Genomic DNA, 18,657 nt, shown 5'->3' with positions numbered 1-18,657 from the left:
GTTTATTTGAAATCACAACTTTCAGAGTTCTGCTCCTTCATGGGGTGAAGCTTCCTGATGAAACAGCAAAACTCTGAAAGCTTGTGATTTCAATTAAACCGGTTGGACTGTGAAGTGCTGCCGTGTGACCTCTGACAATGTCCCCGCCAGTCCAACACAGTCTATCACAGCTTTCACACCATCCACAATTCCACCAACTTTCATGTTGTCTGCAAACTTACTAATCAGACCAGCTACATTTTCATCCAAATTGCAAGGCAGCTGGTGAGCCCAGATGAGATTCTGCTGGTGGTGGCAAGATGGCAGTGTGGAGGAGATCAACCCCAGCATGGGGAAGAGAATGAGCCCAGTGCAGAGAAAATATTGAGCCCGCATGGAGAAAGTCAAATATGGAGTGTCTAGAGACCCATGGCCAAAGAAGGACTGTAATGCTGAAGTTTTAACTTTATTCTTTTATTTTCTAGATTGTACCTAAGATTTTGTACTTTAGTACCTATCTAGCTAAGATAGCCTCTTGGGAAACGGCAATTTTGAACATTTTCAGAGCACTCCTGTATCCTTGTACTTGAATACACATGACAATAAAACCTAATTTTAATTCTAAGAGACAACCCAGCACTGATCCTTGTGGAACACCACTGATCACAGATCTCCAGTCAGAAAAACAGATCTTTACAACTATCTTCTGACTTCTATTACCAAGCCAACTTTGCATCCAACTTGCCAAATCACCATGTGACTTAAATCTTTTAGACCAGTCTACCATAAGGGACCTTGTCAAACATTTTGTAAATCCATGTAGACAACATCCACTTCCCAACCATGATCAATCATCTTCGTTACTTCCTCAAAACATTAAATGAAGATTGTGAGACAGAACCTACCCACATGAAGCTATGCTGACTACCCATGCTAAGTCCATTCTTCTCCAAATGCAAATGAAGCTTGTCCCCAAGTATCTTCTCCAATAATTTCCCGACCAGTAATGTAAGGCTCACCAATCTATATAATTTCCTGGATTATCCCTCTTGCCCTTATTAAACAAAGGACCAACATTGGCTATTTTCCAGTCTTCTGTGGCCTCACCTATGGCTAAAGATGATACAAAGGTCTCTGGCAAGGCCCCAGAAATCTCCCTTTTTGCCTCCTTCAGTATAGTGGGATAAATTCCATTGATCCTAGGGACTTATCTATCTTAATGTTTTTCAAGATACCCAATACCTCCTGCTTCTTGATGTCAACATTCATAGAGTATCAACATATCCCTCTATAACCTTACCATGTCATTTTCCTTGATGAATGCTAATCCAAAGTACTCATTAAGGACTTCATCCTCTTCCTCTGGCTCCATACGTACATTCCTTCCTTTGCCCTTGAGTTGACCTACCCTTTCCCTAGTTATCCTAGTTCCTAATATACATATAAAATGCATTGGGATTTTCCATAATGCTACTTGCCTAGTTCTCCTAATTTCTCCGCTATGTTCATTTCTGTTTCCTTTAGCCTCCTGAAGGATCTTGTTTGATTTCAGTTTCCCAAACCTTAGATTTGCTTCCTTCTTTTTTTCAACTAAACTTTCAATATTTCTTGTCATCCAAGATTTCCAATTCTTGCCATCCTTAACATTTCTTTTTACTATCAGTCAATTTTGTATCCTATCTTTTAAGAGCCACAGGCAGATTTTAAGAAGTGCAGGCTAACTTTACTTAGTAGTATTCTCCCACAAAAGTAGGCTTCCTCCTGAACATTTACTACAGTGTTTAATGTGAGCTGTGTGGTAAATCATTAAGATAAGCACCAAACTTGCAAGCAGCCTCTGTCATTTTCATCAGATGCAAAGTGTTCACGCAACATGATCCATGCACCAGTTCATGGGCTTTCTCTCTTTTCAGTCTACTCAGTCATGGACAAAGTGAGGATGCCCTTTTTCATCAAGTAAATGCAAATTTAGAAATTGACAGTTTATCTGGCACAAAGACTTGACAAAAGAAATTCCAAAATAGCTGTAAGTACTTGATGGACTTTTTTTTGGGGGGGTGGGGTGACAGGTCAACAGTGATGTCACAATAGCAGAACAAATTCAAGGGCTTCCTCTTCCCATGTTCCTTAAAACAGCTTCCTGCCTTTGAAACCAAGCAAAGAAGAACTGCAGCTCCAGATTCACGTTCTTTCTACAAACCCAGACAGTACTTTTTAACCAATGGAGCTCTAGATACTATGAATCATCTAGATGAATGCAGAAACAAGATTTATCTGTGACTTGGTGAACCAAATTGAAGATGTTGCATTAAATCTTGCAAAATCTTAATCTTGATCTTTAGCACCAGCAGCTAACGATCTTTCTCTACATCTTTGTGTTCTTTACAATCTGAAAAAATTATGAAGCTGCTTCGAGGTGCTTGTCAATTTGTGTGCATAAAAATGTTGCTACTGTATTAAACAAAGGTTAACATTAGCATTTTCATATTTTAAATCATCTCCTCTAAAAGCAATTAAAATAACAGCTTAACTTTATGAGACTGCATAAAAATGTGTAAATTGATGTATTCAGTCATGTTGTTGCACATTTCTCCAATTGTTCAAATGGTTCTTTGAATTTATTAAATTACGCATTTCTACATTATACCATAGCTTGACACTATATACTTACCAAAATCAAGAAAATGCTAACATAAATGTTTGAGTACATTACTAACTAATGATCACCTTTAAAGGAAGTAGAAATCTGGTCTTCATTAACACTATTGTTATAAATGTCAGCATGAATATTGTTATTGACCAGGTCATACACCCTCAAAACATTTTAAGAAGGTAGCTCAGAACCTAACTTTTCTAGTTGTTCTAAGCAGATGTAAGGTCAATATTCCAGGAGTGACGCAGCTGGTCAAACAACTCGATTTTAAACAAGACAGAATTTATTTACACACGGACAAAAGAAAACAGAATACAGAATAACATAATTTATCTAAAAAACCCATTCAACTCTATTGTGAATTAATGATGCTGTACCGAATACCTGCAACATCCACATAAAAACTCCCTTGGCAAAACGGTAAAACCAAACACAGGTTCTTACAGGAGAGATGCCAGAGAGAGAGAGTCAGCCAGAAAATCTCTTGTTGGTTCAGGAAACCTTCTTCCCCAGCAGCTTTCTTTGATCAGCAGATTCAAACAGACTGCTGCTAAAACCAAACCAAACCAAACCCAGAATTAACTCTGAACTGGGAGAATTGGCCGCTACTCTTTCATTGTACAAGTGCTTTAATAAAAAACTTAAAGCCTTTTCAAATTGATATATCCAGACATATTGGAACCTCTGCATTTGCAACCCTTCTTATAATAACCAAGGACAACATGACCTTGTTAAAGGAGCAGCATTGTCACAATATCAAGTAGAGCTCCCATATAAAATACAAATTAACTTCAAAAATTAATAACCAAGAATTTTAACCCTTTCCATTTCAAGTTATGTCACTGTCAATTCAAAATTATTGCCAACAATCTGAATTTGTATTTTCTTATGTTACATATATTGGAGACACCATTTACTGAGACTGACCTCCAACAGTTCCATGCTGGACTTTAACAAAGAAAATCACCTGGCAGGCGCACAGTTATAAACCTACACAAAACTCCAGTCATTGGCATCTAAATAGAGCTAAAAGCTACTATCAGCATTAACTGTTTCTTCATCATACTTAAAACTGCTTTGGCTAGTTGGAGTTAAACAACACTAAGCATGAATGTAAATCATTTTTGGATTACCTTAGAAGGTTATCTTGCTCTACTTCTCAAAACATCATTTAATTGCAGACCTGGGCAAGTTGTTGGAGGGAATCCTGAGGGACAAGATGTACATGTATTTGGAAAGGCAAAGACTGATTAGGGATAGTCAAGATGGCTTTGTGCATGGGAAATCATGTCTCACAAACTTGACTGAGTTTTCTGTTGAAGTAACAAAGAGGATTGATGAGGACAGATTTATATGGACTTCACCAAGGCATTTGACAAGGTTCTCCATGGGAGACTGATTAGCAAGGTTAGATCTCATGGAATATAAGGAGAACTAGCCATTTGGATACAGAACTGGCTCAATTAGAAGACAGAGGGTGGTGGTGGAGCGTTGTTTTTCAGACTGGAGGCCTGTGACCAGTGGAGTGCCACAAGGACCGGTGCTGGGTCCTCTACTTTTCGTAGAGGATGCGAGCACAAGAGGTGCAGTTAGTAAGTTTGCAGATGACACCAAAATTGGTGGTGTGGTGTACAGCGAAGAGGGTTACCTCAGATTACAACAGGATCTGGACCAGACGGGCCAATGGGCTGAGAAGTGGCAGATGGAATTTCATTCAGATAAATGCAAGGTGCTGCATTTTGGGAAAGCAAATCTTAGAAGAACTTATACACTTAATGGTAAGGTCCTAGGGGGTGTTGCTGAACAAAGAGACCGTGGAGTGCAGGTTCATAGCTCCTTGAAAGTGGAGTCGCAGGTAAATAGGACAGTGAAGAAGGCGTTTGGTATGCTTTCTTTTATTGGTCAGAGTATTGAATACAGAAGTTAGGAGGTCATGTTGTGGCTGCACAGGACATTGGTTAGGACACTGTTGGAATATTGCATGCAATTCTGGTCTCCTTCCTATCAGAAAGATGTTGTGAAACTTGAAAGGGTTCAGAAAAGATTTACAAGGATGTTGCCAGGGTTGGAGGATTTGACCTATAGGGAGAGGCTGTACAGGCTGGGCTGTTTTCCCTGGACCATCGGAGGCTGAGAGGTGACCTTATAGAGGTTTACTAAATTATGAGGGGCATGGATAGGGTAAATAGGCAAAGTCTTTTCCCTGGGATTGCGGAGTCCAGAACTAGAGGGCATAGGTTTAGGGCGAGATGGGAAAGATATAAAAGATACCTAAGGGGTAACGTTTTCACACAGAGGGTGGTATGTGCATGGAATGAGCTGCCAGAGGAAGTGGCGAAAACTGGTACAATTGCAACATTTAAGAGGCATTTGGATGAGTATATGAATAGGAAGGGTTTGAAGGGATATGGGCCGGGTGCTGGCAGGTGGGACTAGATTGGGTTGGGATATCTGGTCGGCATGGACTGGTTGGACCGAAGGGTCTGTTTTCATGCTGTACATCTCTATGACTATGGGTCTTACAACACCACAGAAAAAGTGTCATACATCTGCCTTATTACCAACATACTGGTATTCACATCAAAATGTAAAATGATGATTCCATAAGATCATAAGATATAGAAGCAGAATTAAGTCATTCAGCCCAGACTCTGCTCTGCCATTCGATCATGGCACAGCCCCACTCTGTTGCCTTTTCCCTGTAAGTGTTGATTCCCATACCAATCAAAAACCTATCTCTGTCATAAATACGACCAGTGACTTGGCTTCCACAAATCTCTCCGGCAATGGGTTCCACAGATTAACCACTCTCTGGCTGCATAAGTTCCTCCTCCTTCGTTTCTAACGAGTTGTCCCTTCAATCGGAGGCTGTGCCCTCAGGGTCCTAGTCTCCCCCAACATTGGAAATATCTTTTCCACATTCACTCTTTCTAGTCCTCTCAGTATTCTGCAAGTTTCAATCAGATTCCCCCTCATCTTTCTAAATGGCATCAAATTAAGACCTAGAAGTCATAATGGGTCAGCACATTGGCTCAGTGGTTAGCACTGCAGCCTCACAGCACCAGGAACCCAGGTTCGATTCCAGCTTCAGGTGATTGTCTGTGTGGAGTTTGTACGTTCTCCCCATGTCTGTATGGATTTTCTCCACATGCTTTGGTTTCCTCCCACAGTCCAAAGATGTGCAGGTCAGGTGAATTGGCCATGCTAAATTGCCCATCAGTGTTAGGTGCCTTAGTCAGAGGGAAATGGGTCTGGGTGGATTACTCTTCGAAGGGTTGGTGTGGACTTGGTGGGCCAAAGGGCCTGTTTCCATACTGTAGATAATCTAATCTAAACAGCTCCTCATACGACAAGCCCTTCACTTTTGGGATAATTTTTCTAAACCTCCTCTGGATGCCATTCAATGTCAGCACTTCCTTCCTAAGATAGGAGGCCCAAAAGTGCTCACAATTTTCCAAATACGGACTAATCAGAGCTTTATACAGCCTCAGGAGTACATCACTACTCTTGTATTCTAGCCCACTTCAAATGAATGCTGACATTGCATTATTTTCCTAATTGCGAGCTGAATCTGCATGTTAACCTTAAGAGAATTGTGAACTTGCAACTCCCAAGGGACCTGGCACCAAATCCAAGCCACCTGGTGCCTGGAGGAAGAACGCCTCATCTTCCACCTTGGGACCCTCCAATTGCACGACATCAACGTCGATTTCACCAGTTTCCTCATCTCCCCTCCCCCTACCTCATCCCAGATCCAACCCTCCAACTCGGCACAGCCCTCTTGAACTGTCCTACCTGATCACCTTCCTTCTCACCTATCCGCTCCACCCTCCCCTTCGACATATCACCATCACACACCACTCAAATCCACCTATCGCATTCCCAGCTACCTTGCCCCAAACCCCACTTCAACCTAGTTATCTCTCAGCCCCTTTCCACACCTCCCCCCACCTTCCACATTCCTGATGAAGGGTTTATGGCCAAAACGTCAATTCTCCTGCTCCTTGAATGCTGCCTGATCTGCTGTGCTTTTCCAACGCCGCACTGTTCCCTCGTGGGCTCAACCAAGCTGCTCAAAAAAAATTCTCGTTGACATCCATGAATTCCTTTCCTTAAGATCTGCTACCAACCTGATTTCATGAGTGCAATTGCCTATTGAAGACCCCCACGATTATTGTAACAGAAAAGCCATGTAAAAAAGGCACTATCTCCTGATTTATTGTCTTCCCTACATCCTAATTACTGCTAAGAAGCCTGTACACAATTCACATCACAGTCTTCTTTCCTTCGTGGTTGCTCAACTCTACCCACACAGTGTCTATGCCTTCTGCCTTTATCAATTCTTTCTATCAATTTACTTTAATTTCTTTCCAACAAGACGAGTCCAATCATTCTGCTTATCTGCCTGCCCTTCGATAGGATGTGTATCCTTGGATGTTTAGTTGCCTGCCCTAATTGTCTTGCAGCCACATCTCTGCAATACCTACACAGTACCTGCCAATTTCAATGTGTGTTACAACCTTATTTCATAATACCGTGTACATTCAAGTACAACACCTTCAGTCCTGTATTGAATGCTTGCTTTCTAATGGTTGTCTCATCTGGTGAGCCTGGAGTTAGATTCCTGACTCTTTCTATACCCTCTGTCTTATTGCTTGCACTGGAAACTTTAATAACCTCTGCTGAGCCCTCCTCTGTCTCTAACCCCTTTTTTCATATTATTCCATGGTAACTGAATTCACACCCTCACTACTTAGTTTAAAGCCCTTTCTACAGCCCTAGTTATCCAATTTATCAGGACTCTGATCAAAGTACGATTCAGACGGAGCCTGACCTAGAATTTCAAGGATTTGAACTTTTCAGTGGAATGTAATTTAATACTCCAAGTGGCCCCGAACTCCCTTACCCCCAACCAATTCCAGAGGTTAGTTCAGAGGTGGGTATCCATGTGATCAGGCTGGAGGGTGCAGCATGGGTGTCGCCATATTTGTGCCTTCCCCCGATTAGGCTTAGGAAGGGAAAGGTGGAAGACAGCCTTCCTTGCCAGAAGTCAATTAATGGCTACTTATAAACCTCATTTCACTGTCTTATTGAAATGGTGGTGGGTGGTTTAAACTCTGCATATCAAAATCTGCCAGATTTACCTGTGTATGACTGCACAGAATCATTCACAAGTACTCCACAACCTGTTATGCAAACTGGCTTTGGAAATGGGGTGGGTCTGTTGAAAACAACCTCCTGTACTTGTTCCTGACCGTTAACACCTCATTCTGTGCACCTCTTATTTGCACATTTCCAGCACATGTAATAGAATCATAGAGTTGTACAACATGGAAACAGATCCCTGGTCCATTACGTCCATGCCAACCAGATATGCTAAATTAATCTAGTTCCATTTGACAGTATTTGGTCGATATCCCTCTGAATCCTTCCTATTCATATATCCATCCAGTTGCCTTTCAAATGCTGTAACTGTATCAGCTTCCACCACTTCCTGTCAGCTCTATATATGCACCACCCTCTGCGTAAAAAAGTTGACCCTTATGTCCCTTTCATTTCTTTCCCCTCTCATCTTAAACCCATGCCCTCTAGCTTTGGACTCCATACCCTGGGAAAGGTTCTTGGCTACCCATGCCCCTCATGATTTTATAAACCTCTAAAGTGACTCCTCAACCTCCAATCCTCCAGGGAAAACAGCTCCAGCCTATCCAGCCTCTCTCTGAGCTCAAACTCTCCTGGCAAATCCTTGTAAATTGAACACTTTTCATAAAATTAAATTGGTTAGCTGATCACAAATCCTTTATGGTTTTAATTTAAGTGAAATACAATCATTTCATCATAGATGAAACAGAATAAAGTGGTAAAAGACCTATTGCCTACCTTCAATGTTGCATTTCCTTGCCATTTCAGGGGCTACTCACACATTTTCTTTCTGAGGGAATATGTCATCATGCAAAGAAAAGGATATCATGTAATCAAGTACATATAAACAAAGTTCAGTTATATTCACAACACAAAAATTATATACAATTTATTTTCCCTAATGTGTGTTTGTTTTGTCGTTAACTAAGAAGATCGTGCCTCACAAACCTCATTGAGTTCTTTGAGAAGGTGACCAAACAGGTGGATGAGGGTAAAGCAGTTGATATGGTGCATATGGATTTCAGTAAGGTATTTGATCAGGTTCCCCATGGTAGGCTATTGCACAAAATATGGAGGCATGGGACTAAGGGTGATTTAGCGGTTTGCATCAGAAATTGGCTAGCTGAAAGAAGACAGAGGGTGGTGGTTGATGGGAAATATTCATCCTGGAGTTCAGTTACTCGTGGGATATCACAAGGATCTGCTTTGGGTCCACTGCTGCTTGTCATTTTTATAAATGACCTGGATGAGGGTGTAGAAGGATGGTTTAGTAAATTTGCGGATGACATGAAGGCCGGTCTGAATAGTGCCAAAGGATTTTGCAGGTGACAAAGGGACACAGATAAGATGGAGAGCTGGGATGAGAGGTGGAAAATGGAGTATAATGTGGAAAACTGTGAGGTGTTTCACTTTGGAAGCAGTAACAGGAATGCAGAGTACTGGGCTAAACATAAGATTTTTGGTAGTGTAGATGAGCAGAGGGATTTCGGTGTCCAGGTACAAAGATCCTTCAAATTTGCTACCTAGGTTGATAGGGTTGTTAAGAAGGCATAAGGTGTGTTAGCTTTTATTGGTAGAGGAATTGAGTTTCAGAACAATGAGGTCATGCTGCAGCTGTCCAGAACTCTGGTGCAGCTGCACTTGAAGTATTGGATACAGTTCTGGTCACCGCATTATCGGAAGGATGTGGAAGATTTGGAAAGAGTTCAGAGGAGATTTCCCAGGATGTTGCCTGGTATGAAGGGTAGGTCTTATGAAGAAAGGCTGAGGGACTTGAGGCTGTTTCCGTCAGAGAGAAGGAGGTTGAGACTTGACTTAACTGAAACATATAAGATAATTAGAGGGTTAGATAGGGTGGTCAGTGAGAGCCTTTTTCCTTTGATAGCGATGGCTAGCATGAGAGGACATAGCTTTAAATTGAGGGTGATAGATATAGGACAGAAGTAAGAAGTAGGTTCTTTACTCAGAGAGTAGTAAAAGCATCGAATGCACTGCCTGCAACAGTAGTAGACTCGCCAACTTTAAGGGCATTCTAATGGTCATTGGATAGGCATATGGATAGGAATGGAATAGTGTAGGTTAGATGGGCTTCAGATTGGTTTCACAGGTCGGTGCAACATCAAGGGCTGAAGGGCCTGTACTGCGCTGTAATTTTCTATGTTCTATGTAATATGAAATAGTAAGACATCATACAGGATACCACCTAGAAAGAATCAAAATGTTATTCATAAATATATATTAAGGTAAGCCAAAATACATTTCTAGTAACCTAAGTGTTACAGGAGGAATAATCTTTTTTAAAAATCTTGCCCTTAGCAAAAGTTGCTGTGATAAGAAATTCATATTTCCATTAATTTAACATTTTGGACAAAAGGCATAAATTATTCAGGCTATTTCTTTTAAGAAGATTAACTGTAAAAGTTTCATTCAGTGAAGTTATTTTTCGACACTAGTTCTAGCTTTTTAAGTTCCTAATTACTGTATATCTGCTATTATATATTACAAATGGTGAGAGAATGCAACAGAAGAGCATGGACCTGTAGATGATACTGTGATTATACTTTCATAACTTTGAATATTACACATCATAATTCATGAAACTTAAGAGTCATACCTTCCATATAGGAAGATGGTTGTGGCTGTTCGAAGTCAGTCATCTCAGCTCAAGGACATTTCTACAAGTGTTATTTAGGGTAGTGTCCTCGACCCAACCATCTTCAGCTACTTCAATGACCCTCTCTTCATCATAAGATCAGAAATAGGGATGTTCACCAATGAATGCACAATCTTCAGCACCATTTGCGACTCCTCAGATATTGAAGCAGTGCATGTTCGAATGCAACAAGATCTGGACAATATTCAGGTTGGGCTGACAAGTGGATGTAATATCTGTGCCAAGCAATAATCATCACTAAAAAAAGGCAATCCAACTATCACCCCTTGACATTCAATGATGTTACCATCACTGAATCCCCCAATATCAACATCCTTGGGGTTACTATCGACCAGAAACTCAACTGGACTAGCCATCTACAGAGGCTATAAGAGCAGGTCAGAGGCTAGGAATATTGCAGCAAGTAACTCACTTCTAGACTGTCCAAAGTCTGTCCACCATTTACAAAGCACGTCATGGAATGCTCCCCACTTGCCTGGATGGGTGCAGCTGCAATAACACTCAAGAAGCTTTACACCATTCAAGACAAAGCAGCCCAATTGATTGGCATGACACGTATAAGCATTCACTCTCTCCACTCCCAATGCTCAGTAGCAGAAGTGTGTACTATCAACAAAATACACTGCAGAAGTTCACAAAAGACCCTCAACAGCACCTTCCAGCCCCGATCACTTCCATCTAGAAGGACAAGGGCAGCAAATACATGGGAACACCATCAGCTGCAAGTTTCCCTCCAAGCCATTCAACATCCTGACCTGGAAATAGCTCACCATTCCTTCACTGGTCAATATCCTGAAATTTTCTCGCTAAGAACATTGTGGGTCTACCTATAGCACATGGACTGAAGTGGTTTGTAAAGGCAGCTCAACACCACCTTCTCAACTACAAACAGGGACAGGCAATAAATGCTAACCCAGCCAGTAATGCCTACATTGCTGAATAAAACAAAAAGAAAGCTTTTAAATGTAAAAGAAAGAACTTGCATTTCTACAACATCAATCACAAAATTGGGGTTGACACAAAGCATTTTCGCTGCTGTCATCTTCTTCCCAGAAGGTAGGCTACTGTGGATCTCCACTTTTGCCCAGCCCCGTCCTTATACCCCAGTCCAACACCAGCATCTCCACTTCATCAATAGTGGCATCCCTAAATGCTACTGTATAAAAATGCATCTATCGCCTTGTGATGACACTTGGGCTGGGATCATCAAAATTTAGCAAGTGCTTAGAATTTATTTCTTTTAAGATGAACTGAAAAGTCATACAGAAAAAGTATTCTCAGGCATCTTGATATTACTCTGTAAACAGGCACTACAAAATAGAAGACAATATATAGAACTTAACTGGCTTAAGCTCCTTCACTTACCCTAAGACAACATTGTATTTCTACTTGTTCCTGCTGCAGGAAGAAATTTGTGATCCAAAACTGATTAACTGAAATTGTGACTGGAACCCTCTATCTTATAATGAGCTAACCTCCACAACTACAGTCAATGCTGTCCAGGAGTTTGCTATGAGCGATCACAAATAATTTGGTAAACAAATTCAACATCAATATACTATCACAGCAGATACATCACAGGCACACATTAAAGGAAAATAACGATAAACATATCTGCAACATGATTCAATGCCACATGAGGGCAGACTTGTTTAATGCGATCAAGCAACTGAGCCAAAGTTACAGATCAAAAAGAGACTTGCTTGATTTGCCTACCTTTAAACATTAATTACTTTTATTCCAGTTTAAATAACAGGTTTTGTTGTCACTTCAGCATCCAAAAGAACATAATATATTTATTGGGATGCTGAAGTCCTAATTGCAAGAACATAAGAATCTACAAGTACAATTTGTTCCTACTTAATCAGAAAGAATTTCAGCGTCACACAGTGCTATTTAATAAAAAACAAAGCCACATTTCTGCACATCCCATTGGGAAAAAAAAACTTCATTTAGTGGTGAGAAATTATAGTACTATAAATGAAAAGTTGTTTAATGTAACAAGCACCAAATCCTGTTGCCAGAGATGCAATGGTTGATGCACTAAACAAGACATTTTGTACCATCATGTATTCAATTCTATGGCATACAATAAATTAGCTTCAGAACAGTCAAATGTTAGAATGAAGATTCGTCTTCAGAGTTGGCCTTCACAGTATAAGATTTCAAAGCAGTAGTTGCGTAAGTACTCCCTTAATCTGCAGCCAGAAATTCTATGATGACAGAACACAGAAGTTGCCTGGCAACAGATGCCAAATGGGTGCTGTGAGTTGTGCCTGATTCATCCCACTGGCATCTATCCAAATCTCACATCAGGTCACTGTTTAATCTTTAGAGCTGTTTCACAGTTCACAGTTGTGAAAAGCAAACAACACTGATCGATTTTTTAACCTGTAACTGTAAACGAGCTGCTCGAAAAGTAGTTTCACTCTATGAACAACTACAAGTTTGTTTAATGCTGATAAATCAAGTCTTAACTATTCAAAAACTACAAACAAAATGGCCATGTACTGTTTATCATCAGGGAGCCACACAGCATAAAAAAACGAGGCCGTCTGGCTCACACCAGCAGCCAATCTATCCAAGTCCCATTTTTCTGCATTTGCCCTGTAGCCTTACTTTAAATCACTGGTTATTTTCCCCTCTCCAAAGAACATAAGAACCAGAAACTCCAGCTCTTAGCAATTCAGCCCCTTTAGCCTCCTCTGCCATTCAATGATTGTAGCTGATCTCATCTCAGCCTTAACTCCATTCTCCTGCTGACTCCTCATAACCCTTCAACTTGTGACTTATTAAAAATCTGCTTATCTCCTCCTTAAATGTATTCAGTGTCCCAGCATCCACCACAATTTAGAGTTGTGAATTCCACAGATTCACAAATCTGAGAAGTAATTCCTCCTCATTTTGGTTTTAAATCTGCTACCTAAACCTAATCCTCTCATTCTAGATTGCCCCAGGAGTAAACATCCTCCCTAAATCTACTTTGTCAATCCCGTTTAACATCTTGTATAGCTCAGTTAGATATTATCTCATTCTTCTAAGCTTCATGGCATGTATGGCTTGACTGCTCAATCTCTCTTCATACAACAAATCCCTGAACTCTGAAATCAATCCAGTAAACCTGTTCTGAATTGCCTCCAAAGCAACTACATACCTCTCAAGGGGACAAAATTGTACTCAATACTCCGATTGTGGTCTCACTAATTCCTTGTAGAGTTGCAGCAATTTCCTTACTTTTATACTTGATTCCTTTAGCAATAAATGCTGAAATTCCATCTGTCTTCCTTATAACTTGCTATAAGTTTATCTCCACTGAAACAATAAGTTGCTTTTCTGTTCCTCCACCAAAATGGATAACTTACACTTATTAAAATTCATCTGCCAAATCTCAGCCCATTTATTTAACCTATCCATATCAGTTTGTAAATCTTTCATTTCTACATTTCACCTTACTTTCCAATCTATTTTATTTGGTTAAGTATAGCACTTTCTATCCCTTCATCCAAGGCATTTATATAAGAGTGTAAATAGTTGACAAGTAAGGACCAAGCCATGTGGCACCCCATTAGTTACATCTTGCCAATTAGAAGACCTATTTATCCCAAATCTCTACTTTCTGCTGGTTAGCCAATCCTCGATCCAAGCGAGGAGAAAGTGAGGACTGCATATGCTGGAGATCAGAGCTGAAAATGTGTTGCTGGAAAAGCGCAGCAGGTCAGGCAGCATCCAAGGAGCAGGAGAATCGACGTTTCAGGCATAAGCCCTTCTTCAGGAATGAGGAGGGTGTGCCAAACAGGCCAAGATAAAAGGTAGGAAGGAGGGACTTGGGGGAGGGGCGTTGGAAATGCGATAGGTGGAAGGAGGTTAAGGTGAGTGTGATAGGCCGGAGAGGGGTTGGGGGCAGAGAGGTCGGGTAGAAGATTGCAGGTCAAGAAGGCGGTGCTGAGTCCAAGGGTTGGGACTGAAAAAAGGTGGGGGGAGGGGAAATGAGGAAGCTGGAAAAATCTGCATTCATCCCTTGTGGTTGGAGGGTTCCTAAGCGTAAGATGAGGCGGTCTTCCTCCAGGCATCGTGTTGCCATAGTCTGGCGATGGAAGAGGCCAAGGACCTGCATGTCCTTGGCGGAGTGGGAGGGGGAGTTAAAGTGTTCAGCCACGGGGTGGTTAGGTTGGTTGGTGCGGGTGACCCAGAGGTATTCTCTGAAACGTTCCGCAAGTAGGCGGCCTGTCTCCCCAATGTAGAGGAGGCCACATCGGGTGCAGCGGATGCAGTAAATGATGTGTGTGGAGGTGCAGGTGAATTTGTGACGGATATGGAAGGATCCCTTGAGGCCTTGGAGGGAAATGAGGGGGGAAGTGTGGGCGCAAGTTTTGCATTTCTTACGGTTGCAGGGGAAGGTGCCGGGAGTGGAGGTTGGGTTGGTGGGAGGTGTGGACCTGACGAGGGAGTCGCGGAGGGAGTGGTTTTTCCAGAATGCTGATAGGGGAGGGGAGGGAAATATATCCTTGGTGGTAGGGTCTGTTTGGAGGTGGCGGAAATGAAGTAGGAGGTTTCGATGTATCTGGAGGTTGGTGGGGTGGTAGGCGAGGATCAGTGGAGTTCTGTCCTGGTGGCGATTGGAGGGGCGGGGTTCAAGGGCGGAGGAGCGGGAAGTGGAGGAGATGCGATTTTCCCTTAGATCTTCAAAGACCGCAATTTCCCCTCAGACGTGGTTGACGATGCTATCCACCGCATCTCCTCCATTTCCAGCTCCTCCGCCTTGAACCACACCCCTCCAATCGCCACCAGGACAGAACCCCACTGGTCCTCACCTTCCACCCCACCAACCTCCAGATACATCGTATCATCCTTCGTCATTTCCACCACCTCCAAACAGACCCCACCACCAAGGATATAATTCCCTCCCCTCCCCTATCAGCATTCCGGAAAGACCACTCCCTCCGCGACTCCCTCATCAAGTCCACACCCCCCCACCAACCCAATCTCCACTCCCGGCACCTTCCCCTGCAACCGCAAGAAGTGCAAAACTTGCGCCCACTCCTCCCCCCTCACTTCCCTCCAAGGCCTCAAGGGATCCTTCCATTTCCATCACAAATTCACCTGCACCTCCACACACATCATTTACTACATCTGCTGCACCCGATGTGGCCTCCTATACATTGGGGAGACAGGCCGCCTACTTGTGGAACGTTTCAGAGAACACCTCTGGGTCACCCGCACCAACAACCCAAACATCCCGTGGCTGAACACTTTAACTCCTCCTCCCACTCCGCCAAGGACATGCAGGTCCTTGGCTTCCTCCATCGCCAGACCATGGCAACACGACGCCTGGAGGAAGAGCGTCTCATCTTACGCTTAGGAACCCTCCAACCACAAGGGATGAATGCAGATTTCTCCAGCTTCCTCATTTCCCCTCCCCCACCTTTTCTCAGCACCACCTTCTTGACCTGCAATCTTCTTCCCAACCTCTCCACCCCCAACCCCTCTCCGGCCTATCACCCTCATCTTAACCTCCTTCCTCCTATTGCATTCCCAACACTCCTCCCCCAAGTCCCTCCTCCCTACCTTTTATCTTAGCCTGCTTGGCACACCTTCCTCATTCCTGAAGAAGGGCCTATGCCCGAAATGTTGATTCTCCTGCTCCTTTGATGGTGCCTGACCTGCTGCGCTTTTCCAGCAACACATTTTTCAGCTCTATCCAAGTGAATAAATTACACTTAACTACATGTGAGTTTAGTTGTGTACTAAACTTTTGTGTGGCACCTTATCAAATGCCTTCCACAAATCCAAATACAGTAGCGCCTCGACTTATGAACTTAATCCGTTCCGGGATCCGGTTCGCGAACCGAAAAGTTCACAAACTGAATCAATTGTTCCCATTGTTCAGATAGCGTAAGAATGCTTGGACGTAGCAACGAACGATGTCCACAGCGCGCGCGCGCGCGCTAAAGATGAACTGAATGAGATCACGTGGGGCCCGAGAGCTTTTGCATTCAAAGCGCGCATAGCAAAGCAGAACAATGAAACCACGTGGTCCAGTTCGTACCTTGAATTTCATACGTACATTGAAGCAAAATTTCATTTACAATCCTGATCGTAAACCGATTTGTTCATGAACGGGGTAATTCGTAAGTCGAGGCGCTACTGTATAGGACTTCTATTCAATTCCTATAACTTACCTTGCTTATTACATCTTCAAAAGAACTCTAGCAAATTAATCAAACATGATTAACCCTGCATAAAACCATGCTGACTCTGATGGATTTGTTTTGACTTTCCAAATGACCTGTAATTACTCCCTTCATAATGGATTCTAATAATTTCCCAATGGCACACGATAAACTAACTAAGCTATAATTCTCTACGTTCTGCTTCCCTCCCTTTTTGAATAAAGGCGTTACATTAGTATTTTTCCAAAACGATGGAAACTTTTCTGCATCCAGACAATTTTGAAATATTCTAACCAATGGATTCACTATCTCTGTGGCTATTTCCTCTAAGATTCTGGAATGTATTCCATTAAGGCCTGGGGTATGGCAATTGGTGGATACATTGACTTCTAAAGGACATTCAAGAAAGTGTCACACATAACAAACTTATGATGGAAGTCTGCGAATGAGGACTCAGGAGTCCAGTGACAGCTGAATTATAAAATAGCTACGAAATATAAAATAGATAAAATGGCACTAGTTGGAAATGGCAGTTGTGCAGTAACCAATGTTGCTCAATACATACATATCCAATATAGATTAAATTCAGAAATTGGTGATGTGAGGCAAAATTGTAACTGCCAAAGGAAGGCAGGTGCAGGTATATTTGCAGGGATCAGGAATCCAAAATAATCCCACTTGGAGTCACAGAGATGTACAGTACGAAAACAGACCCTCCAGTCTAACTCGTCCATGCCAACCAAATATCCTAAATTAATCTAGCCCCATTTGCCAGCACTTGACCCATATCCCTCTAAATTTTGTAATTGTACCAGCCTCCACCACTTCCTCTGGCAGCTCATTCCATACATGCACTATCCTCTGTGTGAAAAAGTTGCCCCTTAAGTCCCTTTTAAATCTTCCCCTCTCATCCTAAACCTGTGCCTTCTACTTCTAGACTCTCCACCCCAGGGAAAAGACTTTATCTATTTACCCTATCCATGCCCCTCATGATTTTATAAATCTCTGTAAGGTCACCCCTTAGCCTCTGATGCTCCAAGGAAAATAGCTACCACCTATTCAGCCTCTCCCTATAGGTCAGATCCTCCAACCCTGGCAACATCCATGTAAATCATTTTTGACCCCTTTCAAGTTTCATATCCTTTCTAAAGGAGGGAGACCAGAATTACACACAATATTCCAAAAGTGGCCTAACCAATGTCCTGTACAGCCGCAACATGACCTCTGCTCCTAGAGTAACCCAGTGGATTTACTGGTGAGTAGACAACTCCTCTGGAACTTTGGTTAAGCAATTTAAGCATTTACATCTCTAATTAACGAAGGATTTACACAAGCATTCTAGATTTAATAGCCAGCATCATGGTTCTGAAACTCATCTGGGCCAACAAGGCAAGAACACAATGGAAAGATCTTCTTCAGTGAAAATAAGGGGCTTGGAACTCAAAGAGTAAAACTGAATAATTGTATCCATGCCTGCATGAGAGGTTGCCACTCCCAGCACTGACTGACAAATGATTTTGAACATCTCGAAAATCAGTTAATCAGTTTTGGACTTCGCTGAGCATGATTGGAGCTTCTCCAGCTGTTAACCTTTAATGCAGCATACATGTAGTTAATGCCAATAATGTTCTACACAGACAAATGCTGCAACAGAGGACGGGGGTCGATAAAAAGATCGAGCTCAAAGGAATTAGGTCACCTTACTCCCCACAACTGCAGCCCCCACCCTGCTACCAACCCCATACAAGAAGTACAAGAACCATTTTTATCAACATGTGTGTCCATCTGTACTTCATGAGGCTCAATCTTTCACAGCAGGTTGCTGTTGCTATCTGTAGCCTTGTGAAACTAGATACACTTGCCAGTTAGACATGGCCTTCACAGAAGCCACCACTACAGGTTTCCATCTATTGTCCTGCCTCCCCCTGTTCATGATTATCTGACTCTCTCTACTGTTCTGCACTCTCTTCTGCAAGGAGACAAAGTAGAGAATTAAGCATGAGAAATAGATTGTGTGGAAAGGGTGGAGGATGTTGTTT

General features: G+C 42.2%; 1 protein-coding gene across 11 annotated transcripts in view; it reads right to left on the bottom strand.

The window, feature by feature from the left end:
* Window positions 1–18,657, bottom strand: part of arhgef37 (Rho guanine nucleotide exchange factor (GEF) 37) — a 232,674-nt gene that overhangs the window by 186,450 nt on the left and 27,567 nt on the right. For 7 of the 11 annotated variants that reach the window (XM_072590929.1, XM_072590942.1, XM_072590935.1 and 4 more), the window contains one exon: window positions 8,513–8,564. The exons of 2 other annotated variants lie outside the window; for them this stretch is intronic. The gene's annotated coding sequence lies outside the window, so the exon portion shown is untranslated. Of the gene's footprint in view, window positions 1–3,765; window positions 3,840–8,512; window positions 8,565–10,388; window positions 10,621–18,657 lie in introns of those variants that run through there. 2 more of the 11 variants (XM_072590933.1, XM_072590937.1) reach the window with 2 other exon arrangements.

Source organism: Chiloscyllium punctatum, chromosome 20, assembly GCF_047496795.1.
Source record: "Chiloscyllium punctatum isolate Juve2018m chromosome 20, sChiPun1.3, whole genome shotgun sequence".
NCBI classification, from domain to species: domain Eukaryota; kingdom Metazoa; phylum Chordata; class Chondrichthyes; order Orectolobiformes; family Hemiscylliidae; genus Chiloscyllium; species Chiloscyllium punctatum.
Note: the sequence above shows the minus strand (reverse complement) of the source record. Positions and strands in the feature narration are given on the sequence as shown.